Source organism: Malaya genurostris, chromosome 3, assembly GCF_030247185.1.
Source record: "Malaya genurostris strain Urasoe2022 chromosome 3, Malgen_1.1, whole genome shotgun sequence".
Lineage (NCBI taxonomy): Eukaryota > Metazoa > Arthropoda > Insecta > Diptera > Culicidae > Malaya > Malaya genurostris.
The window spans coordinates 92,127,440-92,154,528 of record NC_080572.1 but is presented as its reverse complement, the minus strand read 5'-3'; positions in this window follow the sequence as shown (position 1 = coordinate 92,154,528).

Genomic DNA, 27,089 nt, shown 5'->3' with positions numbered 1-27,089 from the left:
AATAGAACAGCGAGCGTACGTGGTAAGATTTACGAGGGGATTTTATCGCACTCTTTCGCAATACGGCTCCAACAGTCGTGGTACGCATCCTCCACCAGCGAAACTGAAACGGAAGAAAGCCGGTGTTTGTGACAGCCGCGAGTGTTTTGCTATTCGAAGTGGTGTGAATGAATGGATGATACTGGCCTGTGGAACTGAAGCACGATAACGCAACAAACGACGGTCAATGAAGAAATTCAATTAAAAGTAGAATAAATCGGGAAAGTTTGGCGATTTCGAGGGTGTCGTTTTCTTTTTTTTTTTTGGGTACGTTGAACCAAACATTTCATTAAATGCTGTATAATTTGTCAGCTGAAGCCGACACCAGCAGGTAAGAAAAACTTTAGGTGGAGATTAATTAACAGAACATCTATTCTTTATATATTGATATAAACTTTATATACTGACAATTTCTAGCATTCTTTGAGAGTTATGATAAACCAGCCTCGTACTAAAATGCACACATTGGATTACATGTATTTATTTTTGAATTTTAACGAGCTGTAAAAAGCCATTCTGTCAAGAGCCGGTTCTTAAAATGTGTTATAACACTTAGTGAGCCGTTTTACCGAATCATCTATTACACCGAATGAACTATTTGATCGAAAATACATTCACTGAATTTGTTGTTTCGTCGAAAGCATTATCCTCAATATTAAGTACTGGAATTGTAATATTGTTTTGCTTACACAAACACACCAGGGCTCTTCATTATTTGTACTTTTTTTAAAAAAGAGTTAGGATGAACCGGATTGCAAAAATGTACTCGGTAGTGGTTGGTTCAAGCTGTGTTTTGACAGTAAACAGACAGATTTATTAAGTAACCTCTCCTCATTTAATAACAAAAGTTTTATTTTGATTCATAAAAATATGAAGAGTGGTACTATACAGACCTTAAAAAAGAAATTAATTTGAAGCCCTATTTTAATCAAATTCAAAATCGTTTTTATTGATATGCACATATAAACACACACACATAAAAGATTCTGACCACAGCAGATTTTTATATATTTTTTTCTTTGCTCATACAGAAAATTTATGCAATCACTGTGAAAACCAACTTTTGAACCAAGGCCCGGAGGGCCGAGTGCCATAAACCATTCGACTCAACTTTTCTCGGAGATTGCTGAACCGATTTTCACATTCACTTCTGGTTTCGGAACTACAGGGTGATTAAAGACTGTCCCAGAAAGTATGGACGCACTTTGATTTCGCTGTAGATAATTCACAAGTGTTAGATATTCAAATTTTATTCTATATACTGAAAATATTAGACTACAACAACAGAATATTATTATCAACATTTGCTACTTAGCCATTGTAGACTAGCTGGCGCACCTTTTTGCGAACGTTCCTTATTAAATTCCGTACGACTTCTTGGCGACAAGTTTTGACACTTTTTTCCAATCTTTTTCGAACTGTTGAATGGTTTCGGCTGCCGAGACATGTTTCTATACTACTATTCTACCCTTGATTTCGAGTAGTGGCAAGAAGCAAGATCTGGTCAGAAGACAACAGGATCCTTGTGGCTTCGAATCATGGGTAGAAGTCGTTTTTGAAAACATTCCTTGAAGTATATTTCGCTGTTCATTGAAGCAGTGGTGATGAAGGGTTTCGAAATCTTACCACAGCTACAAATTGCTTGCCAGACCATAGCTTTCTTATAAAATTTTTCGACTTCTATCGATGTTTCGGACTGGTTTAACACTTGCCCCTTTGGACCGTATAATATTGTGGTCCCGGCAAGGATTTATAATCGAGTTTCACGTAGGTTTCGTCGTCCATGATTATGCAGTTCAAATTTCCAGCAAGAATCGTATTGTACAGCTTTCGAACCCTCGGCCTGATCGATGCTTCTTGTTTCGGACTACGTTTTGGTTGTTTCTGCTTCTTATAGGTTCGAAGATTCAAACGTTCTTTAGCACGAAGAACATTTGACTTCAAAATGCCCACTTGTTTGGCCACATCCCGAACTGAAACCTCCTTCTTTTGCTCGAACGCCTTCAGTATACGTTTATCCAACTGAGGGTTAGCAAGACCTTTTTTTCGACCCGTTTTCGGTTTATCGTCAAAGGTGTTATCCTCACCGAACATCCTGATTGCATTTCGCACGGCTTTTTCACTTACTCCTTCCATGTTTGCTATCTTTCTCAGTGACAGTTCCGCGTTCTGTGCACCATTTGTACACAATTTTTCGACGTTGTTCTGCTGAAAGTCCACACATTTCGAAACAAACTAATGAAAACGAATAAACAACTGCACAAATGGTTAGAGAAGAGTGTAAACAACAGGACACAGCCATAAAAATTGACAGATTCTGAACCATTGCGAAATGGCAGCGGTATTTGGTATCGTCCATACTTTCTGGGACAGTCTTTAGTGCAAAATCTCCAATTTCAAGTTAGTAATTACCTACTAACTTTCCTCAGAGATGGCATGACCGATTTTTACAAACTTGGATTCAAATGAATGGTCTTGTGATCCTATGCAAAACTACTGAGTTTCATCTGGATTCAACTTCCGATTCCGGAATAACAGGATAATGAGTGTTGAACATTTCAAGCAGTTATACAGATCAGTGATGCAAAATACGAGAATAGTGTTTTAATCGACCTAACAGTGAGATGATACCTTTTTTTATTAATCCGCATGTGTTTTTTGCAAGAGTATTCTTCGGCGTACTTAGGATTCATGAAATTATTTTAAGATCATCATTTCAAATGACAAAGTTTGAAATTTCGAACACTCATTACCCTGTAATTTACGTACTGCAAGTTGGATCGAAAAGAATAATTGTATGAATCCATAAAATTAATTCTGTGAATCTAAACGTGTGAAAATCGAATTGGAATTCTATGAGACGTCGCAGTGAGATCCGCTGGTTTTTTTTGGTCATTTTGATGAGGGTTTTTGGTCATTTTTTACGGTACTTCCTGAACCGAAATTCAGGGACCGAAAAGCAAAGCCAATGCATTAAATTCCTTTTGTAGAATTTGGCCTTTATGTTTCAACAGACTTTGCAAACGATTCTTAACGTACAAAATCATTGAATGACTAGTTCTACGATCCTACACTTACACTAAGAATCCTTTCAGCATAAGCTAAAACTATTCGTATGGCCATGTATTAACACGACGACTAGATTGGAATAGTTTTGAGCTCAATAACGGTTTGAATTTAAAAAAAAAAACTCATCACCCTGTAATTCCAGAATTGGCAGTCGAAATCGGATAAAAACTATCAATTTTGTATGGATCCATTGATCTTTCAATTGGATTTTTTGTTTATGAAATTCGATATGGTCTTTTTTGAGAAAACGATTGAGCTATTCCCGAAGCTTTCGGTACTGGGATTCGGAAATCTGAAACATTTCATTTGATGTTTTTTGCCATCTTTAAGAAATCGTAGTGCATTCCAAATAAAATTTTGGGGTACATTCCGGGATCGAAAACCGAAGACTGGTTGAAACATAAATAAGTTTATTTTGTCATCGACCTTTAAAATCTTCAAACTCGATTAATTTATGTGATATTAGGATTTTTACACTAATCACCCTGTATCTCCGGAACCAGCGGTAGGATCTGATTAAAATCAAAAAGTATTTATAGAATTCTAAGACATATCATTTAAACGTTATATGAAGAAAATCGGTTATGCCATCTCCGATATAATTTAGTGAAATTATTTGTCACGCACTTTTGCTGAAATTGACGAACTAATTCGAATTGTATATGGGTGTAAGAAGTTATATTCTTTCAGCAAACATTGCTGCAAACAGTTTAAATCAATATAAATGTGAAATTGTTTTTAAATCGGATATAAATGTGAACTTGTTTTTAAACCGATTATATTGCCAAAACCGAACCGAGCTAAAATCGAAACGATGCAAAATGTCATGAATAAGAATGATTAGAAACAATTTCTTACACCATTGCAATACCGTATTTCGCTTTGCTCCCAACAATCGCATTATCATACTTCTGGTATAGGAAGAAATGTCGCTTGAGCTGAAATATCGATATCACCGTTAAAAATGGAAGTATTTCAACAATCTATGGAGACCTTTTGTTACCGACTAGCTTGATCAAAATCGGTCCAACTATCACTGAGATCTTGACCTCTTTGTTAAGAGTTTACCTTTTTGATTTTTTTCGCGCATTTTACCCCTTTACTCCAGAACCCCAAGTCGGATCCTAATAAAAATCCCTAAGAAAGTATAAGATTTTAATTTGAATTTTATCGGTTAAGCGGTCTCTGAAAAACTTGCGAAATTTCATGCACATGAAAATCAATAGCAGTCACTAGGATTAAGATATCCTTCATTTGAATCTAAGTTTGTGAGAATTCGTATAACCAACTCCGAGAAAAGCGGCTACGCATTTTGTACACATACCTTCAAACTGACATTAGCTAGTCTCGGAGAACTGATTCGAATGGTATATGATGATCGTTTCGGAAGTATCTTTTCTCAGTGATTGCATAACCATTATACATAAGAACAGCAAACAGGATTCAGCTCACTGCATAAAATGTTATGAAAACGATGCTGTACACTGCCTTTTAAGTTGTATCAACAGTTTTTCAAATGCATATTGAAATCGTGTTTCACTTTGCTTCCAGAAATCGATTTATCATGAAACGCTCAAAACTGCTTTCACTGGGATAGAAAGGAAAAGTCAAAAGGACGGATTTCAACAAATTATGGCTTGTTTGAATGGTATTATCACGAACATTTCTAAATTTTGGAATCTGTTTTGTTTTATGATTTCAATTGTGATAGATATTGTAAAAAAAATTGCAATTTTTCACCTAAAACTTTGTATAACTCTAAAAGTAGCGTTCTGGCTGATAAAAACCCCTATCACTTGCAACCAGTCCGATCAAAATCGATTCTCTATTCGTAGACTTTCTGAAGAACAACAAAAGTATCGCAACAAGGATTGTAGAAATCATTCATGCTACTTCTTTTGTCTTATGATTCCGTAGTAACTAAGTGGAGAAAACTATAGAAAACACAATGAAGTTCCTTTCACCGGATGCGAGATGGTTTTTGAGTTGCAATGATAAGTGTAAGCATTCATCACGGTAGTTATAGCATTCGTACCTGTAGTTTAAACCTTTAAGAAGATGACAGAATTTTTTGAACTTGTATACCTTATCTTATGTTACTTTTATTGATGTTTAAGAAAATAGTGAAATACGTAAAGTCCATAAATCTAATATACATCAGAAATATACATTCGCTCATAAATTTCTAGGATACAATCGGATACAAACCATTTTTTCAAGGTTTTGATGTGAATTAAAAGTATTTTTAAACTAGTGTTTCGGGGATTCGATTTGCATCTTTTCGCAATCTTTTAAAAGAAATAAGTACGAAATAGGACCATTTCTATTTTTTTTCGTAACTATTTCAAAAATTATCATAGAGCATTGAAATTCTCTACAACTTTGCGTATTTTTACAAAATCTAATACTTTGTTGAACAAACTATTTCGCTAGAATTACAGTGAAGAAAGTTAGAATGAAAAACAACTGATTTTTTTAACCATTTAGTAATACTACCGAATAATGAATTGACGGTTATAGTTAGCGAAATGTTTTCTTCAGCAAAGTTACCAGTAATTGTGATGGCTACAATATTATCGAAGATGAAAACTGTCTACCTACCCCAGTAAAAACTACAAGGATCAGCCCCATGGGGTTGTTCGAGCCATTGATGTGGAACAAGGCAACCAAAATTTCTAATGATCGACATTTTCAATTAATCGTCACACTTTTGAATCCGCAAATGCACGAGAGTCTGCTTAGTCTTTATTATGAACCAACACCGAACACGCGAACCCAGAATATAGACTATATTTGTCATGATTTGTATTTGTTTTTTAGCCGACGAAATTACATCAATAGCCCAAATGTATGCAATTATATGTTTGTACATGCTTGCGATACAGATATCGATATTTAAGCTTCTTTTCGCCAAGCTTGTGTTCAAGTTATGTATGCCAGCAGTTATTTTTATAGCGTTTCTCTACCATTACTAACATTCTGTGATTTCGGTTGAAGCGATAAACTTTTTCTCATTATCAATCGAGTTCATCTTATATAATTAAAAAATTTATCTTATGCATTCAAAATTTACCCTGGGGTAGTTGTCAATTTCTCAGACGAAACGACATAACATGGGATTTCATCCAATCTTTCATGACACAAGATCAGGGCATAGCAATTAAAGCTTCAAATCGTTTAATGGCACTTTTTGTCTTGCTGTCTAGCAACAACCCACCTCTAGCAAGCTACGTGTAGGACTGGAACGTTAGCTATAATTTTGCCTCTATTTATAGCTTCGCGTGCTTCCAACAGCTTCGCTTTTGCATCGATTGACCAATCAGAGCGATGCTTTCCCTTTGATATATCGCTTACTCCTTCAAAACCGTTGACTATGGCAGGGAAATCCGCTATGCCGGAGATTTTTTACAGACAAAATAGGACACTGCTAGCTTTTAATCAACATTTCAATGATATACAATTAAAAATACAATCAAATGGTGACATAATTTTAATATTTGATACAAAATTGACTGAGCTGTAATTGTTAAAAACCTGACCACATTTCTACGTGTATTTTTCTTGAGTTTCTAGTTTACACCCCTATATAGAAAACAAAAATGTGTTCCACATTGAAAGTTAATTTTTATATCTGTCTTTAGACACTCGCTGGAATATGGTCGTTCATTTCCATAAGATCGCGTCAAAAACCTCGACAGCTTTGCAAAAGACACCACCAAGGAAAAGTTCACGATGAGGCCGTCAAATAATTAGAGGCATGAAATTGCAGTTTTGAACCACTGTGCGGTGATGTAGTGATGGTAATGAAAACTGTAATTGATATATACTGTGACCAAAATTGATTAAAATCCAATCACAAAGCAAGTTTCATGCTACTGATTAAAAAATAATACCATTTTCAGCTTGAATTTCAAAAAAGGGTGGTCTTCCTTGGAATCGATAGAACGATCAAACAAAAACGAACTTGTTTGACAAAGACACAAGGCACGATTCACTCGCAATCTGCCGAAAACAGTGTTGCCAAGGGGATAGGTATAGCGTGATGGGTAAGTCAATGCCTTTCACGCAGCGCACCTGGGTTCGATTCCCATCCCCGCACATAGGGTCAGAAAATTTTCCGGGCCCGAAGAGGTGAATGACCTTAAGATTAAAACCTCTATAATCTAAAACCAAGAAAAAAACCTTCCTAATTCACCAAGTGGTGTGATAATGTTCTTTTCTTTCTTCAAAACAGTCTCATAAAAATATTTTTTTATCTTTTTATTAATAAATTTGTGACACTAATTTGGGCTCATTTTTGACAAAAATTGATTCAGATTGAATCGAGTAGTTCACAATAGAATTTTCAGTGTATATATCACGTAGTAGGCATCATTTTTTCAACCAAGCGCTTGACATTTGCGTTGCCTATTTCTTTGAGAAGAGTGATGCTAATCTAAAAAACCCTTCTTAATCCACCTTTCTCTTCTTTCATAACAGTCTCATGAAAATATATTTCATGCTTTTATTATATAATTTCGAATACTAATGTTGACACCAATTGATTCAGATTGATTCGAGTAGTTCACAAAAGTATGCTTCAGTGTTTATGTCACACAGTCAGCATCATTTTTCAAAACTAGTGCTTACATTTGCGTTGCCTATTTGTATGAGAAGAGTGATGCTAATCTAAAAAAACCGTTGTTCATCCCCCCCCCCTCCCAACGTACATGAAATTTCCGAAATCAAAAAAAAAATTTGATGCCAAAAGGCTTAGAATTGCATGAAATGTCGAGATTTAGTATCATGTCGAAAAAAAATTTTTTTTCGGAAAATTGATTTTCGATTTTTTTATAAAAAAAATTTTTTTTTTATATATGTCACTAAATCTCGATGTTTCATGCAATTTCAAGACGTTCGACATCAAAAAAAAAATTTGATTTCGGAAGTCTCATGTCCCCCCTATGGTAATTTTTCAAGATCGAAAATTTTCAAACCTTAACCGCTGGGTGGCACCCCTTACCTATGTCCGATTTAGCTCAAATTTTGCATGGGGAAGTTTTTTCGAGGTATTTAAGCTTTTGAACGCTTAACTGAATAAAAGGTGATCCCAAAATATTGGCACCCTTTTTTTTTTTTTATATTCAATAATATAATTATTTTTTAAGGCACACTGCTTAAGCTCTAAGGTGCCAAGGACTTTTTCTAATTTTATTAACGACTAACTCAAAACTAGGATAGTATGATTGGATAATGTTGTATTGGGGTCGCAGTGGTCGACTTTGGCAGATCTAACCTTCAGCTGGCGATCGGCACCGGCCGGTGGATGGAATATATCATGAGTCTTCCAGATGAAGTTGGCCGCATCACTCGGTCCGTGTGGGTCCGCGGGAAACACCCCCAGGCTACGAACACCCGGCGGGTGGCCCGCATGACTAGAGCGGCCTTCCGTGGGCGATGATGGTGATGTTACATAAGAGAACGAAAAAATATAGAGAAGTAAATATTGCGGAAAACGAAGTAAAATGGGGATATGGGAACGAAATGACTAAGAACGACAGAGATCTAATTAGTTGACATCGAGATGGTGAAGAGACGGGGAGGGGGGAAGCGAAAAGGTTAGTGACAGCAAAAAGATCTTGTTAGTTCCGATGAAGATGGTGGACAGATGAGGAATCGGGATAATCGGCGGAAGTTAGTGTCGAACCTGCAGGTGAAAATTATTCTTAGCCACAGTTGAAATAACGTCGATAAATAGGAGGAACTTTCTAAGCAAGATGTAACAGATTACACTTGTATATTAATGTGTTTGAGGAACTGGTATATCAGAAGCATATATGAACTATCCCGACTCGCCAACACATCCCGAACCGGAACCTCAGTCGGTCTACCTCGGGCCCTGAGGGATTCCAATAGCTCCGATCTGGCGTCACGATACTCTACGCACGACCACACGACATGCTCGATGTCCTGATAACCGTCGCCACAGGTGCAGAGACCGCTCTCCGCAAGCCCAACACGCCGGAGATGTGCGTTGAATGTATAGTGATTTGACATGAGTCGTGACATAACGCGAATGAAATCACGACTCACGTTCATCCCCTTGAACCAAGGTTTCGTCGATACCTTAGGGATAATGGAGTGTAGCCATCGTCCCAGTTCGTCATTCGTCCATGAAGTTTGCCAACTTTCGAGAGTTTTCTGACGAGAAATACTGAAAAATTCATTGAAGCAGATTGGTCTTTCATAAATATCACCTTGTAATGCGCCCACCTTAGCCAATGAGTCTGCCTTTTCATTGCCCGGAATGGAACAATGCGAAGGGACCCAGACTAACGATATTGAATAAGACCGTTCAGATAAAGTTCGCAAGTGTTCCCGTATTTTCCCCAGGAAATATGGGGGATACTTTCCTGGCTTCATTGCCCGGAGAGCTTCTATTGAACTTAGACTGTCCGTGACAATGAAGTAATGGTCTTTGGGCAATGTTTCAATGATCTCAAGGGTGTACTGAATAGCAGCTAATTCTGCGACGTAAACTGAAGCCGGATCACTGAGTTTGTAAGAAGCGGTGATGTTTTGATTGAAGATGCCGAAGCCTGTGGACCTGTCGATGTTTGATCCATCAGTGTAAAACACCTTTTCACAGTTGACTGTTCTAAATTTATTATAAAATATATTAGGGGCCACTCGAGGGCGTACGTGATCTGGAATTCCACGAATCTCTTCTCTCATGGATGTGTCGAAAAACACAGTAGAATCAGAAGTATCCAAGAAATGAGCACGGTTGGAAGCAAACGAAGAAGGATTAATATTCTGAGCCATGTAATCAAAATACAAGGACATAAAACGGGTTTGAGAATTAAGCTCAACTAACCTTTCGAAGTCACCAGAGGATTCAAAATGTCGCATCGAATGAGCAAACGATATGAGAGATCCCAGAACCGGTTTTTCAACGGTAAGACGCCCGCCAACACTTCAAGACTCATCGTATGAGTTGATTGCATGCAACCCAAGGCAATACGCAAACAACGATACTGAATTCTTTCCAGCTTAATGAAATGGGTGTTCGCGGCGGATCGGAAGCAGAAGCATCCATATTCCATAACGGACAATATCGTTGTTTGGTACAGCCTGATCAGATCTCCTGGGTGGGCACCCCACCATGATCCAGTTATTGTACGAAGAAAATTGATTCTCTGCTGGCATTTTTGTTTCAGATACCTAATGTGACATCCCCAGGTGCCTTTGGAGTCGAACCAGACCCCGAGATATTTGAATGTGAAGACCTGAGCTATGTTTTCACCCCCTAGTTGAAGCTGTAGTTGTGCTGGTTCTCGCTTCCTTGAAAATACAACCAACTCAGTTTTCTCCGTAGAGAACTCGATACCCATTTGAAGAGCCCATGTGGATAAGTTGGCAAGAGTATCTTGTAACGGCCCTTGCAGATCGCCAGCTTTGGGTCCTATAATGGACACAACGCTGTCGTCGGCGAGTTGTCTCAGCGTGCAAGATGTGTTGATACATTTATCGATGTCGTTTACGTAAAAATTGTATAAAAGGGGGCTTAAGCATGAGCCCTGAGGAAGACCCATGTAACTGAATCGTATTGTCGACAAATCACCATGCGCGAAATACATGTATTTCTCGGACAATAGATTGTACAAAAAGTTATTCAAAATTGGTGAAAGACCATGCTGATGCAACTTCTCAGATAGGATATTTATAGAAACTGAGTCAAAAGCCCCCTTGATGTCTAGGAAAACTGACGCCATTTGTTCCTTACGAGCAAATGCCATTTGAATTTCGGTTGAGAGCAACGCAAGACAATCGTTCGTTCCTTTGCCCCTGCGGAAACCAAATTGTGTATCTGAAAGTAAGCCATTAGTCTCGACCCAATTGTTTAGACGAAACAGAATCATTTTTTCGAACAATTTCCGGATACAGGAAAGCATAGCAATCGGCCGATACGAATTGTGATAGGAGGCTGGTTTTCCTGGTTTTTGAATGGATATCACTTTCACTTGTCTCCAGTCATGTGGAACAATGTTGTCCTCAAGGAACTTATTGAATAAACTCAGCAAGCGCCTTTTGGCGGGGTCAGGCAGATTTTTCAACAAGTTGAATTTTATTCTGTCTAATCCCGGTGCTTTATTGTTACATGACAAGAGCGCAAGTGAGAGCTCTACCATCGAAAACGGTGTTTCGTTTGTATTTGGTGTCGCGGCGCGGGTGATCTTCTGTTCCGGAACAGAGTCTGGACATACTTTTTTAGCGAAATCGAATATCCAGCGGTTGGAATATTCCTCGCTTTCATTCGTTGTGTTATGATTGCGCATTCGTCGGGCTGTGTTCCAAAGAGTGCTCATAGATGTTTCTTTTGTTAGGCCGTCTACGAACCGACGCCAGTAACCGCGTTTCTTAGCTCTAATCAAGTTCTTAATTTTAACGTCTAACGCCGCGTAATTCCGGTAATTATCAGGTGTTCCATTTTTTCTGAATATTTTATACGCGGAGGCTTTCTCCGCGTTTAAATTTGTGCACTCTTTGTCCCACCACGGGTTGGGAGGACGGATGTTAGTTTTCGCGCCGGGTACACGTTTCGTCTGAGCTTGAGTCGCGGTGTCGAGAATCAAGCCAGCCAAAAACGTGTACTCTTCCTCCGGAGGAAGTTGTTGAGTTCTTTCAAGTTTCTCAGATATCGCGGTCGCAAAGCTATTCCAATCAATATTTCGTGTGAGGTCATACGAAACATTGATTGTCTTCGATGGTTTTGAGCCGCTGGTGATTGATATTACGATCGGTAGATGATCGCTACCGTGGGGATCAGGAATTACCTCTCACGTGCAATCCAACCGTAGCGATGTCGAGCAAAGGGATAAATCCAGCGCACTTGGTCTTGCTGGTGGTGCAGGAATCCGTGTCATTTCTCCCGTATTCAAAATTGTCATATTGAAGTTGTCGCAGATATCATGGATCATAGCTGATCTGTTATCGTCGTGAAGACAGCCCCATCCCGTACCGTGTGAGTTAAAGTCTCCTAAAACCAACGTCGGTGCGGGAAGGAGCTTAATGATATCACTGAGCCGCCGATGCCCAACCGAGGCTCTTGGGGGAATATAGATTGAAGCAATGCAAAGATCCTTGCCTTTGATTGTAACATGACATGCGACAGTTTCAATACCTGATATCGAGGGGAGGTTAATTCGATAAAAAGAATAGCACTTTTTGATCCCCAAAAGTACTCCTCCGTAGGGATCATCTCGATCCAGGCGAATAATGTTAAATTCGTGAAAGTTTAAGGGTATTTCAGAAGTTAGCCAAGTTTCGCACAATGCAAATGCGTCACATTTCAGATTGTTTACTAGAAATTTAAATGAATCTATTTTTGGGATGATACTTCTGCAATTCCACTGTAAAACAGTGATTAAATCCGTGACCTCGATGGATGATTTAGCCATCGAAGGATACAATCGCTGAGAGAAGGGGCCAATTTGCAGTCAACTGCTTTAAATATGTTTTTACTGTTGGCATGAAAGCAATTAAAATGCTTTTAAGAGGGTCAGAAATATTAAAAGTTGTAAAAATCCAGTCCACAACATCAGAGAAATTGATAAGTCCAGCACCTAGTTGGTTCTCTGATAGAGTTTCAGGGACGTTTGGGGATTTTGTTGTCCCGGGAAGTGGTGGGAATTCCATCTCGGAACTAAGTTTTCCGAGACCAGGAGCCTTTTGCTTCGGTGGTTTGTCCCGATTCCCGTTAGCTGTAACTTTTCGAAGCCCTTCGGAAGACACCTTCGAACCCTTACTAGGTAGCTTATGAGAGGATTTATTCATTCTTTTCCTACAGCTATGAGGGACCGCCGATGATGGACCTTCCAAAGGGTCGTCAGAATCGCTCTCGTCAGTTGACAAGCAGGCATATGGGTTCGTTGTCAGTTTAGGAGGGGTGGCACTCTTAAGCATCTCGGCAAAGGAACGCTTGGAGTGTTCCTTCAGGGATCGGCGATCGATACTGAATGCAATCGCTTGCAGTCCAGTATCTTGACGTTCTTAAGTGAGGGGTCCTTAAAACAGCCCTCTCCGTACTTAAGAACGTCCTCGCAAGTCACACTCGAATCGGTGATCACACCGTCGATTTCTACTTCGCGAGCTGGCACGTAGACGCGGTACTCCCGCGTAAAATGATCATTTTGAACGAGCTCATTAGCCTGCTTTGAGCTGGTGAGCAGAACCCTGAGCTTATCTGGGCGTATTTTATCAATACTTTTTATAGTATTGTATCGCGAGTTCAGATCCCGCGATATTTTCAAAATATTCAATTTATTTTCTTTAGCCTTGGTCCGGAAATAAACCGAGTAAGGCCCGGCCGAGAGTGCAAGCCCATCGGGATAACTCTTTATGCGAGACTTACTGCTGCCAACAGAAGTCTCCATCTGATCATCAAGAACGGAGGGGTCGGGATTCGAATTTGACATGTCGCGGAGCTACCTCCGCGCAGAAAAGAATGATTCGGAGGGGGGGTGGGGTGGGGGGGGGGTGTAATGAACTGTCGAATGAAGAAAAAAAAATATACAAAATAATGGTACTTAACTTTTAATCCAACGGGGGCCACCAAGGCCAAGCCCTCGTCGATCGGCGTATCGCCGCTTCGAGGGTGTGCAAAAAACCTCCGAGAGGAAAAAGCACACGCACTTGTAATCCGCACAGTATAACCACAATGGCCACTGAAATCTGGCCTTGATCGATCAAACAATCACCGGCTAACGGTACTGTTTCGATCATCCGCTCACAACAATGCACTGCTTCAGTGTATAATGTGCAAAAAACCTCTCACAGAAAAAAGCACTATTGTCTATTACACAATAGCGATATAATCTAGTTTTGATCGCCCGGTCACGTTATCACACACGGCACTGGTTTTCAACGCTTTCGCAGTAAACACAAAGCACGTCCGTTCGCTCGGAAGGTTGAAACGGCAATGATTGGCACCCTTATTTACATTAGAGCGATACAAAACAACTTGTTTTGTCGATTACGTCACTTATACCATCATATCTTTGGAACCCAAAGTCGCAATCATTTGATCTTCGAACTTGATCAATGGCCTAACAGTAGCTTTCAAGTGGACCTAGACTTATTAAAATCGGTTCAGCCATCTCCGAGAAACTTGCGTGGTAAAAAAAACAACACGTTTTGTCGGTTACGTCATTTATACCCTCCGGAACCAGAAGTCACAACCATCTGATTTTCGAACACACACACATACACACATACACAGACATACACACATATGCACACAAACACACACACGCACACGCACACACAAACACACACATACAAACACACACACATCCAATTAACCAATCAACCTTTTCAAAAGTAACAGAAGTGCAGAATCTCGCTTGGACCATTTGTTTTCGAATAATTGGTTTAATCAAAATAGAGAGTTTAATCGAATTGCATGTGAGTAGTGATTTTGTTCGTGTGATGTCCAGACTCATGTCCAATAACTATACGTTGGATGCACATTTGCTTCGAATTGGACTCTCTGAGACTAATCATTGTGCTTGTCGCGAAGGTTATCGGAATATCAATCATGTGGTTTGGACATGCGTGGAGTATCGTGATGTCAGCTCTCTACTAATAAATTCTTTGCGTGGTAGACAATCTAATGTCCCAGTTCGCGACATTCTCGCTTGTCGATACCTTCCTAACATGAAACTTCTTTATCATTTCATTAAGACCATTGGAGTTTCAATTTAATTTTTATTTCTTTTTATGTACGCTTCCTTCATTTTCCATGAGTTCAACTAATAGCCAAGACTCTCCCAAGACATTACAATCCCGACAAAAGCACCGCCTGGGAAACCTGTATAAGCGCAGCCAAACCGAACACAAAAATAGATCCGAATGGACAAAACACGACCTCAGACGGTCTACAAATAAATCCGGAGCACGTAGGTTCTGCAAATACATGGAAATTTTTCTTGAGTGCTTTGAATCCGACAAAAAATACAAATTATATTTTCACATATTTTTTATATGTATCTATACAAAATTGGTATTTGATTTTGCACAACCACATAAAAATATCCGCGAAAATAATAACAATGAAACCTGAAGCAGACCGCAATATCAGGATATCACATAAAACATTCACAACAAAAAAGTTTGAAGAAAATGTTGGTCATTTCAACCTCGAATATTGATAGAATCAAATCAAAAACTCGTTACCTTTCGTGCAGCTGATAAAAGGTCAAAACAAGATAAACTCAACAATTTCATCAACCATTTTGCGTGTAGTACAGCTTCGCGCAAAAATCTGCCAAACATTGTTCACATTTTTGCTGAATATCGAATGAAGCAGAGGAAAAACTTTCGTAATTGGTAAACGCTTTCTACAAATTAGTACGAACAAAGCACAAACTTCTCCCACAATTTCTAACGACTGCACATTATCATCACTGTCATCGTTCAGCAGTTTCCCTTAAGATTCTATCCCGCACCAGGCGGTTTTTAAAATCCCATTACGACTCTCGTACCGTGCCATCCTGCCACCAACACAAATTCACAAGTTTCAGACGCGGAGCTTTTTCCGATAAAAAAATCGCGATCGTTGGTTCGTGTAAAAATTAATTAAGCTCATTGTAACAAGCAGAAAAACTTTGCCAAGTCGCCTCCGGTGCACTGGATTATTTTGATCGGAGTCGAACGCGCTTATCGCATCACGGGAACGCAAGGATAACTGGCATACCTGGCCCGATGAACATTCCTGCGCTACCACTCAGCGGTGCAACTAGCTAAAAGGAAATGATTCGAGTAATTCCATTGGATAGGTAAGCTTATTAAACGTTCCCGGTGGAAAAAGTTTCCGTGCTGTCTTGGGATGCTTTCAACTTATCCTTGGGGAAGGGGATTCGTCTGCGTCAGCAAAGCAACGCAGCGGAAAGTGTAATAAAATTCCTCTGTCGCACCGCACAACAGGAATTCCAATGTTCATCCAACAGCCGGAAGATAATCTTTAATCGATGGTCGTGAAAAGAAAACCAATAAAACTGAGATCGTGCTTTGGCTGAGTTACGAGAATGACGGAAGACACACTTGAAAATCAATTACTTGCACTGTTTGCGTAAAGCACCGTGCGTCTCCGTTCATCATTCACCGAGCGAAGAGGAAATTTCATTATTGAACCAACCACCCAACCAGGCAGCTATAGATGGCTAAGAAAAAGCGCTCTAATAAGCCATCTCCCTTCGCAACTGGCAGCGTAAAATTGTACACTTCTTTGGCGAAGGGTAGAGAGTTGTGCTTCCGTTACAATTCCGCGTTTCCCCACTGCTGCAGCCGAGAAAGTTTCACATTTGCGCAGAAACCTGATCACACAAACACGGTTGCTCAAATAATTTTTCCTGAAGAAAACAAATATTTGAAGATTGCACCTGATTTTATATGTTGATCAAATTTACCCATGAAAATCTTCTACTACGTCATACTTGAAAAACTGTTTAAATTAGTCCCTGTTTCAAAGACACACTCCAAACGGAAATATTTTAACGAAACCGGAGGTCAGTTTGATCTGATTTTATGAATATCAAAAACGAACTCGGAGCAAAAACTGAGTTTACTATCAAAAACTAAATAAGTGTTGATAGAAGTCGATGGAGATGAAATGGTATGATTCTGAAAGATAAAACACTAGAGTTGTATGTTACAGTTAATTTTTACCTGGTTTTCCATGCGTCCAATTTCTCTCTCATAGCCCTAGTGTTCCCTGTAAATAACAAGTAAAATAAATGAAATAATATGTTTGGATTGAGATTTAAAGCTTATTATCAAGTTGAATTTATCTATTTTATATTTTCCCATATATGAAGCTAACGAAGGCTTCACCATCTCCGATCGTTTCAACTGAAATCTCCTGGATCTTCTGTAATGGACCACTTGAACTTCAGAACCGACAAAATATTATGAAAAAACATCACCCACCAAGACCCGTTCCAGCAGAGACAAGGCGTTATCTGAATCATTTCATCGCTTCCGACAGTATCCCGGTCCCAGACGGAGCGGAAATATGTTAAGAAAAATGGAATTTTCCCCTGTTCAGGTAGCACACATTCTTTCATCTATCCTCATGAACATCCTTCAACTAGGTTCCCTTTTGCTAGGTCCCCCCTCATTGTACCAGCATTTTCATCCGGAACGATATTCCAAACTTTGCCAGCAAGCGAGGCACCGGACGTTCTTTCAAAACAAGTGACAGAAAACCATTTCTCTCAACGCTTGCTCTTTGTTCTACACTTTCACCTGCCACCATCAGTCAGTACGTTTAGGTGCCTGCTGTCGCTACACGCATTACCAGCACCGGCCCGAGGGGAGAGAAACGTCAGAATAAATCGTTCTAACCCTCCGTGCGTCGTTCGGGGGCCCAAACGGTACGCAAGTCAGCCCGGAAGCAAAGAAAAGGACTTTCCATCCTTCGGTTGGCGCTTTGAATGTTCAATTTCAAAGATGAGGCCTGCAACCGCAAGCTGCCTGCGAAAGGGAGGAGATGTTTTCGAATCTTTTTTTTTTTTTTTGTTACTTTCCGTAGACTAGTGAAAGTGTTCAAGTTCAATCCCCCTTGATTAAAGAGCACAATTCAATGTAAAGTGTAGCATGATACTACCGCAAAGTCGTTGATAAAAAGAGTAAACTGTTACTGTTTATCAAAGAAGTTGTGGATGAAAATGCAATGGGTTGATGTACTATGTTCTGATAAGAGCAATTTCAGAAATTAACAGAAGGAATCTGGCAAAATCAGAATCGACTTCTTTCAATTTAACCGAAACTTGACACACGTTTTTGGAATGGCGAACTATTAGTTTCGCACAAAGGAAGAGATCGATTCAGCCCAAAGCTGATTTTTCGAAAAAGCGTTAGCATTTTGCATGCACTTTCTTGATAACTCGGAAACGGTAATATGAACAAAAAGCGGTGTCTATGAAGAAGTTGTAGGAAATCGATTGGGCACTGTTAGAAAATATATGCACACTGTGATAAACAGTTTAATACTTTTTCAAGAATGTGTTAGTGTGAATTGAAAAATGACGAAGTTACAGAAAAAAACAATTTACCAACATTTGCAAAACTTCAAGTTTTCATAAACATATCATTTAGACCCCAGAATATGATTCTACATATATATTAGCTCATAATAATCCTTCTTCTAGAAGCAGCCGTTCTCGAGATATTTCTATGTGTAAAAACCTGTTTTAATCCACCTAGTGGTGTAATGATGCCTTTCTCATATCACTCATACTATCATATATGATACAGAGGTAGTTTTCAAAAAAAGTACTTCGATTTTTGGAAGAATAAGAATAATTCGATTTTTGGAAGAATAAGAATAACCGGAATCAGTTTGTTTGAGGCCGATTTAGAAAAATTTTCATGTCATATTTTTCGCCCCTTTGAGTGATGGTCTTAACACACTTTGCCTTACAATTCCGGAACCGGAAGTCGGGTCCAAATGAAATTCAGAAGAACCATAAGATCATTCATTTGAGAATAAGTTTGTAAAAATCGGAGACGCCATCTCTGAGAATAGTGATGAAATAATTCGAAATTAGAATTTTTACACTAATCACACTGTAACTCCGAAACCGGAAGTCGGCCAATATTGAAATTCAGGAGTTTTCTATGAAACCATAAAACCTTTCATTAGAATCTGATTTTGTGGAAATCGGTTCAGTTATCTCCGTCAGTACATATATAAAGTTCTATTCTTATGCTCGTTTTACCCCATAACTCTAGAACCGAAAATCAAATTCAAACAAAATTCAGGAATTTTGTATGGAACCGCTTGACCTAGAGTTTGTGAGAATCGGTTCAGTCATTTCCGAGAAAAGTTAGTAAACTTATTTTCACATTTTTTTGCACATTTTCCCTCGGCATTCCGGGACCGGAAGTCGGGTTCAAATATTATTTAGAAATATTGTATGGGACCGCAAGACCTTTCGTTTGAATCTAAGTTTGTGCAAATAAAATGTTCCTTACACACATACACACATGTACGCACACATACACACACACAAACATTTTGCGTACTCGTCGAATACTGATTCGAGCTCAAGGCCTCGGTTCAAAATTCGGTTTATCAAAGTGATTGCATAACCTTTGTATATGAGAATTCCAGTTTTTTTTAATTTAATTTTTTTGATTCATTTTGAAATTACTGAGAAAAAAAATCAAAATTTTTTTCAGTGTATATTTATTTTTAGAGTGTCCTATTGATTCCCTACAACTTCTTCCTGGACGTCATTTTTGTACGATTAACGGTTTTCGAATTACAACGAGAAGAACTTGATCATTTGCATGCACCCGTAAATTGTTTTAGCTGTAACTTCTTCATTTTTCAGAAGAAACAAGACCACGCGACTATATTCCCCATTGTTTTCTATCATAAATTGAACAGCAAAGTCGATCATAAAACATTAGTAATTATTTCTGATTGCAAGAAACATGACGCAATAGAGCCATTCCAGAAATGCTTAGCAGATCATCAGACTCGACCTTCTCCGTTTTGGATGAAACTTTGCACATGTCTTCAGTATGACAAACCATAAGTTTTGAACCAGATTTTTAAAAAGGGTGTATGTATTTTTGCATTTCACAAAAATTGTCTTTTTCAAATAGTTGTAACTCGGAAACCGTTATTTGTACAAAAATGGCGCTCAGGAAGAAGTTGTAGGGAATCGATTGGGCACTCTAAAAAAAATATACACAGAAAAAAAAATTTGATTTTGTTTTTCTCAATAATTACACAATAATCCGAAGAAGTTGAATTAAAAAAATCAGAGTTTCAAGAGTCACTCTTCAAGTTTTTTTTTCACATTTTGAAAATATGAAGTTTGTTTTCGAGCAATGAAGGAATGCATGTGCAGCTCAGCCATAACCATTGAAGCAGAAAAAAATTCAACGCCGGAGAGCTCGGATCGGTCGGATCGGCATAATGCGGATAGACTTTTAAGACCGTATCCAAGCGAATTGCGCTGCGGTACGCTCCGCGTGTGCGGGTCGTAATTGAAAAATTCACTGCTCCGAAAGCATTGATCTTTCCACTCTGGAACTTTGCCAAGATTGAGTTATATCCCTAAGGCTTCTTTTTTTCAACAAAAAAAGAAAAAAAATTAGGCCCAACTTTGAATTTTTTTATTTGTTTATTATTTTTAACTTTTTTCATTATACTAATTTTAAAGGTTGTTTTATGGAATCGCTTATTTGAAAGCTAAGGAAAAGACGCAAATTTAATGCCTTGGACGAATTTTTGTATCTTTACTAGATTTTACAGTATAGGCTGTTGAAAAAAGGTATCTTTACATCTTCAAAATTTCATGTACCACATCGAAATAAAAAAATACGTGTCGAATATTTTCGAGTTCTTTACCTAAAAAGAATAGTTAGATGAAAAAAAAATTGTGGGTGGCTGATTTTGCGTGGAATGCCCCATATGTATATTAAAAAGGATGTAAGTTTGTATGTTTGGAACGGCATAACTCCGGAACTCCTGAACGAATTTCCACCAAACTTGGCACAGATACTTTTAGCTCTTCAAAGTTGATCATAAATGTATTTCTAGGAGGAAGGGAACGTAGCAAGAGTGTTTAACAGGGGGCTCATAACTTAATTTATCTAATTTGACGAAAATCGATACTTTTCAAAGACCATAGATGCTTTTTGCACAATTTATATATGATTATAAGGGTATTTGTGGAGGTTGGATGTAGTTAGGGCTTCTGAAAGGGAAGTGTAATGTATGTAACTCCAAAACTACTGAGTGGATTGCCACCCAACTTAGCACAGGTACTTCTTACTCTTCAGAGCTGGTCATAAGAGTATTGTTATTGGGAAAGGAGCGTAGTAAGTGACATTACAGAGGGAGGTCATGACAAAATTTATCTAATTTGACAAGAATCGATATTTTTGAAGATCATAGCTACTTCTGCCCAACTAAGATATGATTGTGCCTCTACATTTTCAAGGGGGAGTAGCAATTTTTTGTGGTAAAGGACCATTTGAAAATTTATTCTAACTACAAGAACATTCGTTCATAACTGCCGAACAATTATATGGGTGGGCTCGGCAGAGACGTCGAGACTCAATCACGGCTATGCCTTTTTGTTAAGTGTTACAATAAGAATACGACCTGGGTGTGACCGAGTAGAGTTGCGCTTATCAAAGAAAAAAAAAAAAGAAAAGTTGCATACTTAAATAGGAGATGGGGGGCAAAGCGGGTACATCTTTGTTTAGTGATTATTTTCGCTAGACATTTATTATGTATGAAAATTTGCATTGTCCTTAGTAATCAATAAACCGAGTTTATACAATTAGTTTATTATAACTATTTTTATCGTAAATATTCGTTACGTTATGTAATTGTTCAGAATGCTCTTAAAACAGTTTTGTACCCCACTTTTTGTAGGGGGCGAAGCGAGGTACTTTATAACATCTCACGATAATGCCTTTCACATTAACAAATATTTATAAATATTAAAAAAAAAACAATATTCCATCAACAATTGATGAAAATTATCACAATGAATGTAAAGTAAATTAAATTCTTGTATGCGCATCAAAATTGTATCAGTATGATTACCAATACCTGACTTTGCAGTAATTAATTTTCTGTTTCAAAAAACTTCGCAACCGATTCTAATACCGTTTTCGTTTATTGATCAGAGCAGTCCGAGAGCTGACCCAGAGTCGCCCAAACAACTTTTGATGTGTCTGTTTTAGCAACCTGGGGTCGCTCTAGATCGGAATCCAATCGCGTAATTTCGCTCTGAAAATTTTCTCGGGTGGCACTACGCATTCATACGAGTTTGTTTATTTTTTCTTTTTTTTTTTCATGAGTTCCCAAGTAACAATTCGAATGCCTTATGGTTTTGATTATAATTTATAGGAGTTTTGTAATTGATTTTTCAATCACTACATGTTTTATGACAACAATAATAAGTGTTTCTTTTAACCAGTAATATCATAGTTTTTAAAGCTTCTATAAAACCCTTTACCTACACTAACAACAGAACTAAAAATAAAACAATTTGTACTAGAATAAAACCATGCAAACACTCTTAATATTGCTTTCAAACATTTTCTTTAAAGCATTATTGTCCGTTAAATTCTTTCATAAATCTAGTTTTGTGTGTGTGCGTGTTCATTGGATGACAATTTCACTCAGAGAAAATTTGAGGGTTTTAAAGTACATTTATGACACAATAGTTGTAGGCTATTTGATTTATTGCTTCTTAGGTTAAGTGTGATTTGCATTAAAGGAAATTTCATGGTCGTCATTATGATGTGCTATACCGTAGCATTTATTGACATCAAATAAATTTCGAAATGCAAAAACGAGGGAATATGATGGACTTTCATGATTCGTTTTCAGAATGTATGCACAAGTTTTAACGCCACGAAATAGTTTTATACAAAAATGACGATGAATCACAAAAAATAATTTTCATAAATCATGAAGACTTTCGCAAAAACCGCATTTATTTCAAGGCGATTAGTTATAATTCTTATTTTTATCCTCACATTCACGATAAAAATAAAAGCGCATGAAGTTTTTACGTTCGGAAAAAGCTTCAAAGTCGTACAAAAGAGTCTAATATATTCTTACTGATTGCATTCAAAGTAGACATGATACACACATAGTCAAGAAAAATATTATCAAAACGTCAGTTTATTCATAGCGGAATTCATTCTATCCAAATAAATTTAATTTTTTTTTTTTCATAAATACGTTTATTTCTTAAGGCAGTTTACATAAGTTTTTCTTCGCCGTAGCATCACTTTTACATAATATTCTTATCCTAATTTAATTCTAACATAGTCACAACGTTTTGCATTTATTAAAACATATTCTCTTATTACTTAAATATCATCTTAGGTAACTCGTCATTAATTATGAAATCTACTCGGAAATATTATTTGAACCAAACGATTAACTTCTATAAATCATAAAATAAGCTGTTATTTTCAGACATTTTGTTAATAATTTCATAAACTGTTTCGAGTTTGTTTGTATCATTACATTATTTTTATTCTAATTTAGCTATTGGTTGAACTCATGGACGCAGCTGGGATCAGAACTAAGTCTTGAAAGGGGCCTTTATTAAATTGAAACTCCAGTTTTCTTCATGAAATGATAAATAAGTTTCATGTATGAAAGGTCACGACAAGCAAGAATGTCTCGAACTGGGATATTGGATAGTCTACCTTGGGTACGCAAAGAATTTATTAGTTGAGATCTGACATCACGATACTCCACGCATGTCCAAACGACATGATCAATATCTCGATAACCTTCGCCACAAGCACAATGATTAGTCTCGGAGAGCCCAATTCGAAGGAGATGTGCATCTAACGTGTAGTGATTGGACATGAGTCTGGACATCACACGAATGAAATCTCTACTCACATCCAGTCCCCTGAACCATGCCTTTGTCGATATTTTCGGAATAATTGAGTGCATCCACCGACCCAGATCATCTTTATCCCAAGAAGCTTGCCAGCTGGCAAGTGTTCTTTGGCGAGACGAGCTATAGAATTCGTTGAAAGCAATTGGTCTCTCATAAATTTCACCCTCAATAGCACCACGTTTGGCTAAAATATCGGCTCTTTCATTGCCAGGAATGGAGCAATGAGCCGGGACCCAGACTATAGTGATTAGATAATTATTGTTCAATATGTCGTTCAGGCACTGTTTTATTTTGCCCAGGAAAAACGGTTCAGTCTTGCCAGTCATGTTTGAGCGAATGGCTTCAATTGCACTCAGACTATCTGTGAAGAGGAAATAATGGTTTGGAATTAATGTGACGATTACACTCAAACTATAATGAACTGCTGCTAGCTCTGCTATATAAACAGATGCAGGTTCTTGAAGCCTAAATGAGGCCGAAACATTATTGTTGAACATACCAAACCCTGTCGCTTCTTCAATTCGCGATCCGTCCGTGTAAAACATTTTCTCAGAGTCAATATGCCTGAACTTACTTGAAAATATTTTTGGGATTTCCGTCGAACGTAGATGATCCGGGATTCCACGCACTTCGCGCTGCATGGATGTATCGAAAAATAAAGTTGAGTCAGGGACATTTAGGAGGCTGACACGGATAGGAATATATCTTGAAGGGTTGATTTCCTGTGACATATGGTTAAAATATACTGTCATGAATTTTGTTTGAGATCGAAGCTCGACTAGTCGTTCGAAATTATTAATTACCATGGGATTCAGCACCTCACATCTTATTAGCAAGCGTGATGAAAGCTCCCAAAATCGATCTTTTAATGGAAGAACTCCCGCCAGAACTTCAAGACTCATTGTATGTGTCGAATGCATGCACCCTAAAGCAATTCGCAAACAACGATACTGAATTCGCTCCAATTTGATAATATGAGAGTTTGCAGCGGAACGAAAGCAAACGCATCCATATTCCATCACTGAAAGTATCGTTGTCTGATACAATTTTATTAGATCTTCCGGATGAGCACCCCACCAAGATCCTGTTATTGTTCGAAGAAAATTTACTCTTTGTTGGCATTTTGTTATCAGAAACCTAATGTGTTCTCCCCACGTGCATTTGGAATCGAACCACACCCCGAGGTATTTAAAAGTTAAAACCTGTTGGATCATTCTTCCCATCATATGGAGCTGAAGCTGCGCGGGATCATGCTTTCTTGAAAAGACGACTAACTCTGTTTTCTCCGCAGAGAATTCGATACCAAGATGAACAGCCCAATCGGACAAGTTATCTAAGGTATCTTGCAATGGTTTATGCAGATCAATAGCTTTGGGTCCAGTAACTGAAACCACGCCATCATCTGCCAATTGTCTTAGTGTACATGGGGTTACTAGACAGCTGTCAATGTCATTTACGTAAAAATTATAGAGGAGCGGACTGAGGCATGAGCCTTGCGGGAGACCCATGTAACTATTTCTGAGTGTTGCCAAATCGCCATGTGAAAAATGCATGTGTTTCTCTGACAAAAGGTTGTGCAAATAATTATTTATAACCGCTGGGAGTCCATTTTGGTGAAGCTTGTCTGAAAGAACATCAATGGAAACTGAATCAAATGCTCCTTTAATGTCTAAAAATACAGATGCCATTTGTTGCTTTTGAGCGAAGGCAATTTGGATGTCAGACGAAAGTAATGCAAGGCAATCATTCGTCCCTTTATTTCTACGGAAGCCAAACTGAGTATCTGACAACAAACCGTTCGTCTCGACCCAAGTGTCGAGACGTCGTAGAATAATTTTTTCGAACAGTTTTCTGATGCAGGACAACATCGCAATGGGTCTATATGAGTTGTGATTGGAAGCTGGTTTCCCCGATTTTTGAATGGCGATAACTTTCACTTGTCTCCAGTCAGGTGGAACAATATTTTGCTCAAGAAACTTGTTGAACAATTCCAACAAACGTCTTTTTGCGAGGTTGGGCAGATTCTTCACCAAGTTGAATTTAATTCTGTCCAACCCTGGAGCGTTATTGTTACAAGACAAGAGTGCTATAGAAAATTCCATCATTGAGAATGGGTTATTAATAAAACCATTATTTGGAGGAGATTCCCGTATAATGCTCTGCGTAGGAACAGAATCTGGGCAAACTTTCCTAGCAAAGTCAAATATCCATCGGTTCGAGTATTCATCACTCTCATTGCCCACGTTACGATTCCTCATTCGTCTGGCCGTGTTCCAAAGAGTGCTCATTGAGGTATCTCTTGACAAACCTTCGACAAAATGTCTCCAATAGCTACATTTTTTGGCTCGAAGTATGCTCTTGTACTTGGTTTCTAAAACCATAAGTTTTTCAAAATTCTGAGGAGTTCCTCCTCCCCGTTTTAGAAACGTCTTGCAAGCATTTTGTTTTGCGAGTTTAGCCTCTGAGCACTCTTTGTCCCACCAGGGGTTGGGAGGCCTTCTGTTAGTCGTTGGCCCAGGAAAGCGTTTAGTTTGGGATTTTTTTTTTTTTTTTTATTCAAGAATATAATGTTTAAGGCACACTGCTTAAGCTCTAAGATGCCAAGGGCTTTTACTAATTTAAAATTTACGACTAACTTAAAACTAGGGTTGTATCATTAAGTAATGTCATATTTGGGTCGCAGTGGTTGACTTTGGCAGATCCAGCCTTCATGTGGTGATCGGCCGGTGAATTGAATATTTCATGAGAGTCTTCCATATGGCGTTGGTGAATATTCATGTTGGCCGCATTCTTCGGTCCGTGTGGGTCCGCGGGAAACACCCCCAGGTTACGAATACCCGGCGGGTGGCCCGCATGCTGTTGATAAGTTTCCGTGGGCGATGATGGTGTTGTTACAGAAGAAAATGAAAAAAAAAAATATAGCGAAGTAAATATTGCGGAATAGTTTGGGATTGTTCTGCTGCCTCCAGAATCGAACAAATGAGGAAGTCATATTCTTCAAGTGGAGGGAGCTCTTCCATTGAATTCAAAATACTAGAGATACTACTTTGGTATTTAATCCAGTCGATATTTTTTGCCAAATCATATGGAATACTAGCGGAAGTAGCAATGCAATTGCTACTGCTAATTGAGATGATGATTGGTAAATGATCGCTACCGTGTAAATCAGGCAGTATTTTCCAGGTGCAATCTAGTCGAATTGATGTTGAGCAAAGAGATAGATCTAATGCACTTGGGCGTGCCGGAGGTCTTGGGATCCGTGTCATGCTACCCATATTTAATACCGTCATGCTAAAATTGTCACAAATGTTTTGTATTAAAGATGATCTGCTATCATTGTAAACGGAACCCCACATAATACCGTGCGAATTTAAATCCCCCAGAATCAATCGTGGTGCAGAAAGGGCTTCAACCATTTCATTAAGCTGTTGCTGTCCAACTTGTGCTTTTGGAGGAATATAAACCGAAGCTATGCAAATATCTTTGCCTTTAATGTTTATTTGGCAAGCAACAACTTCTATACTAGAAGTTGAAGGG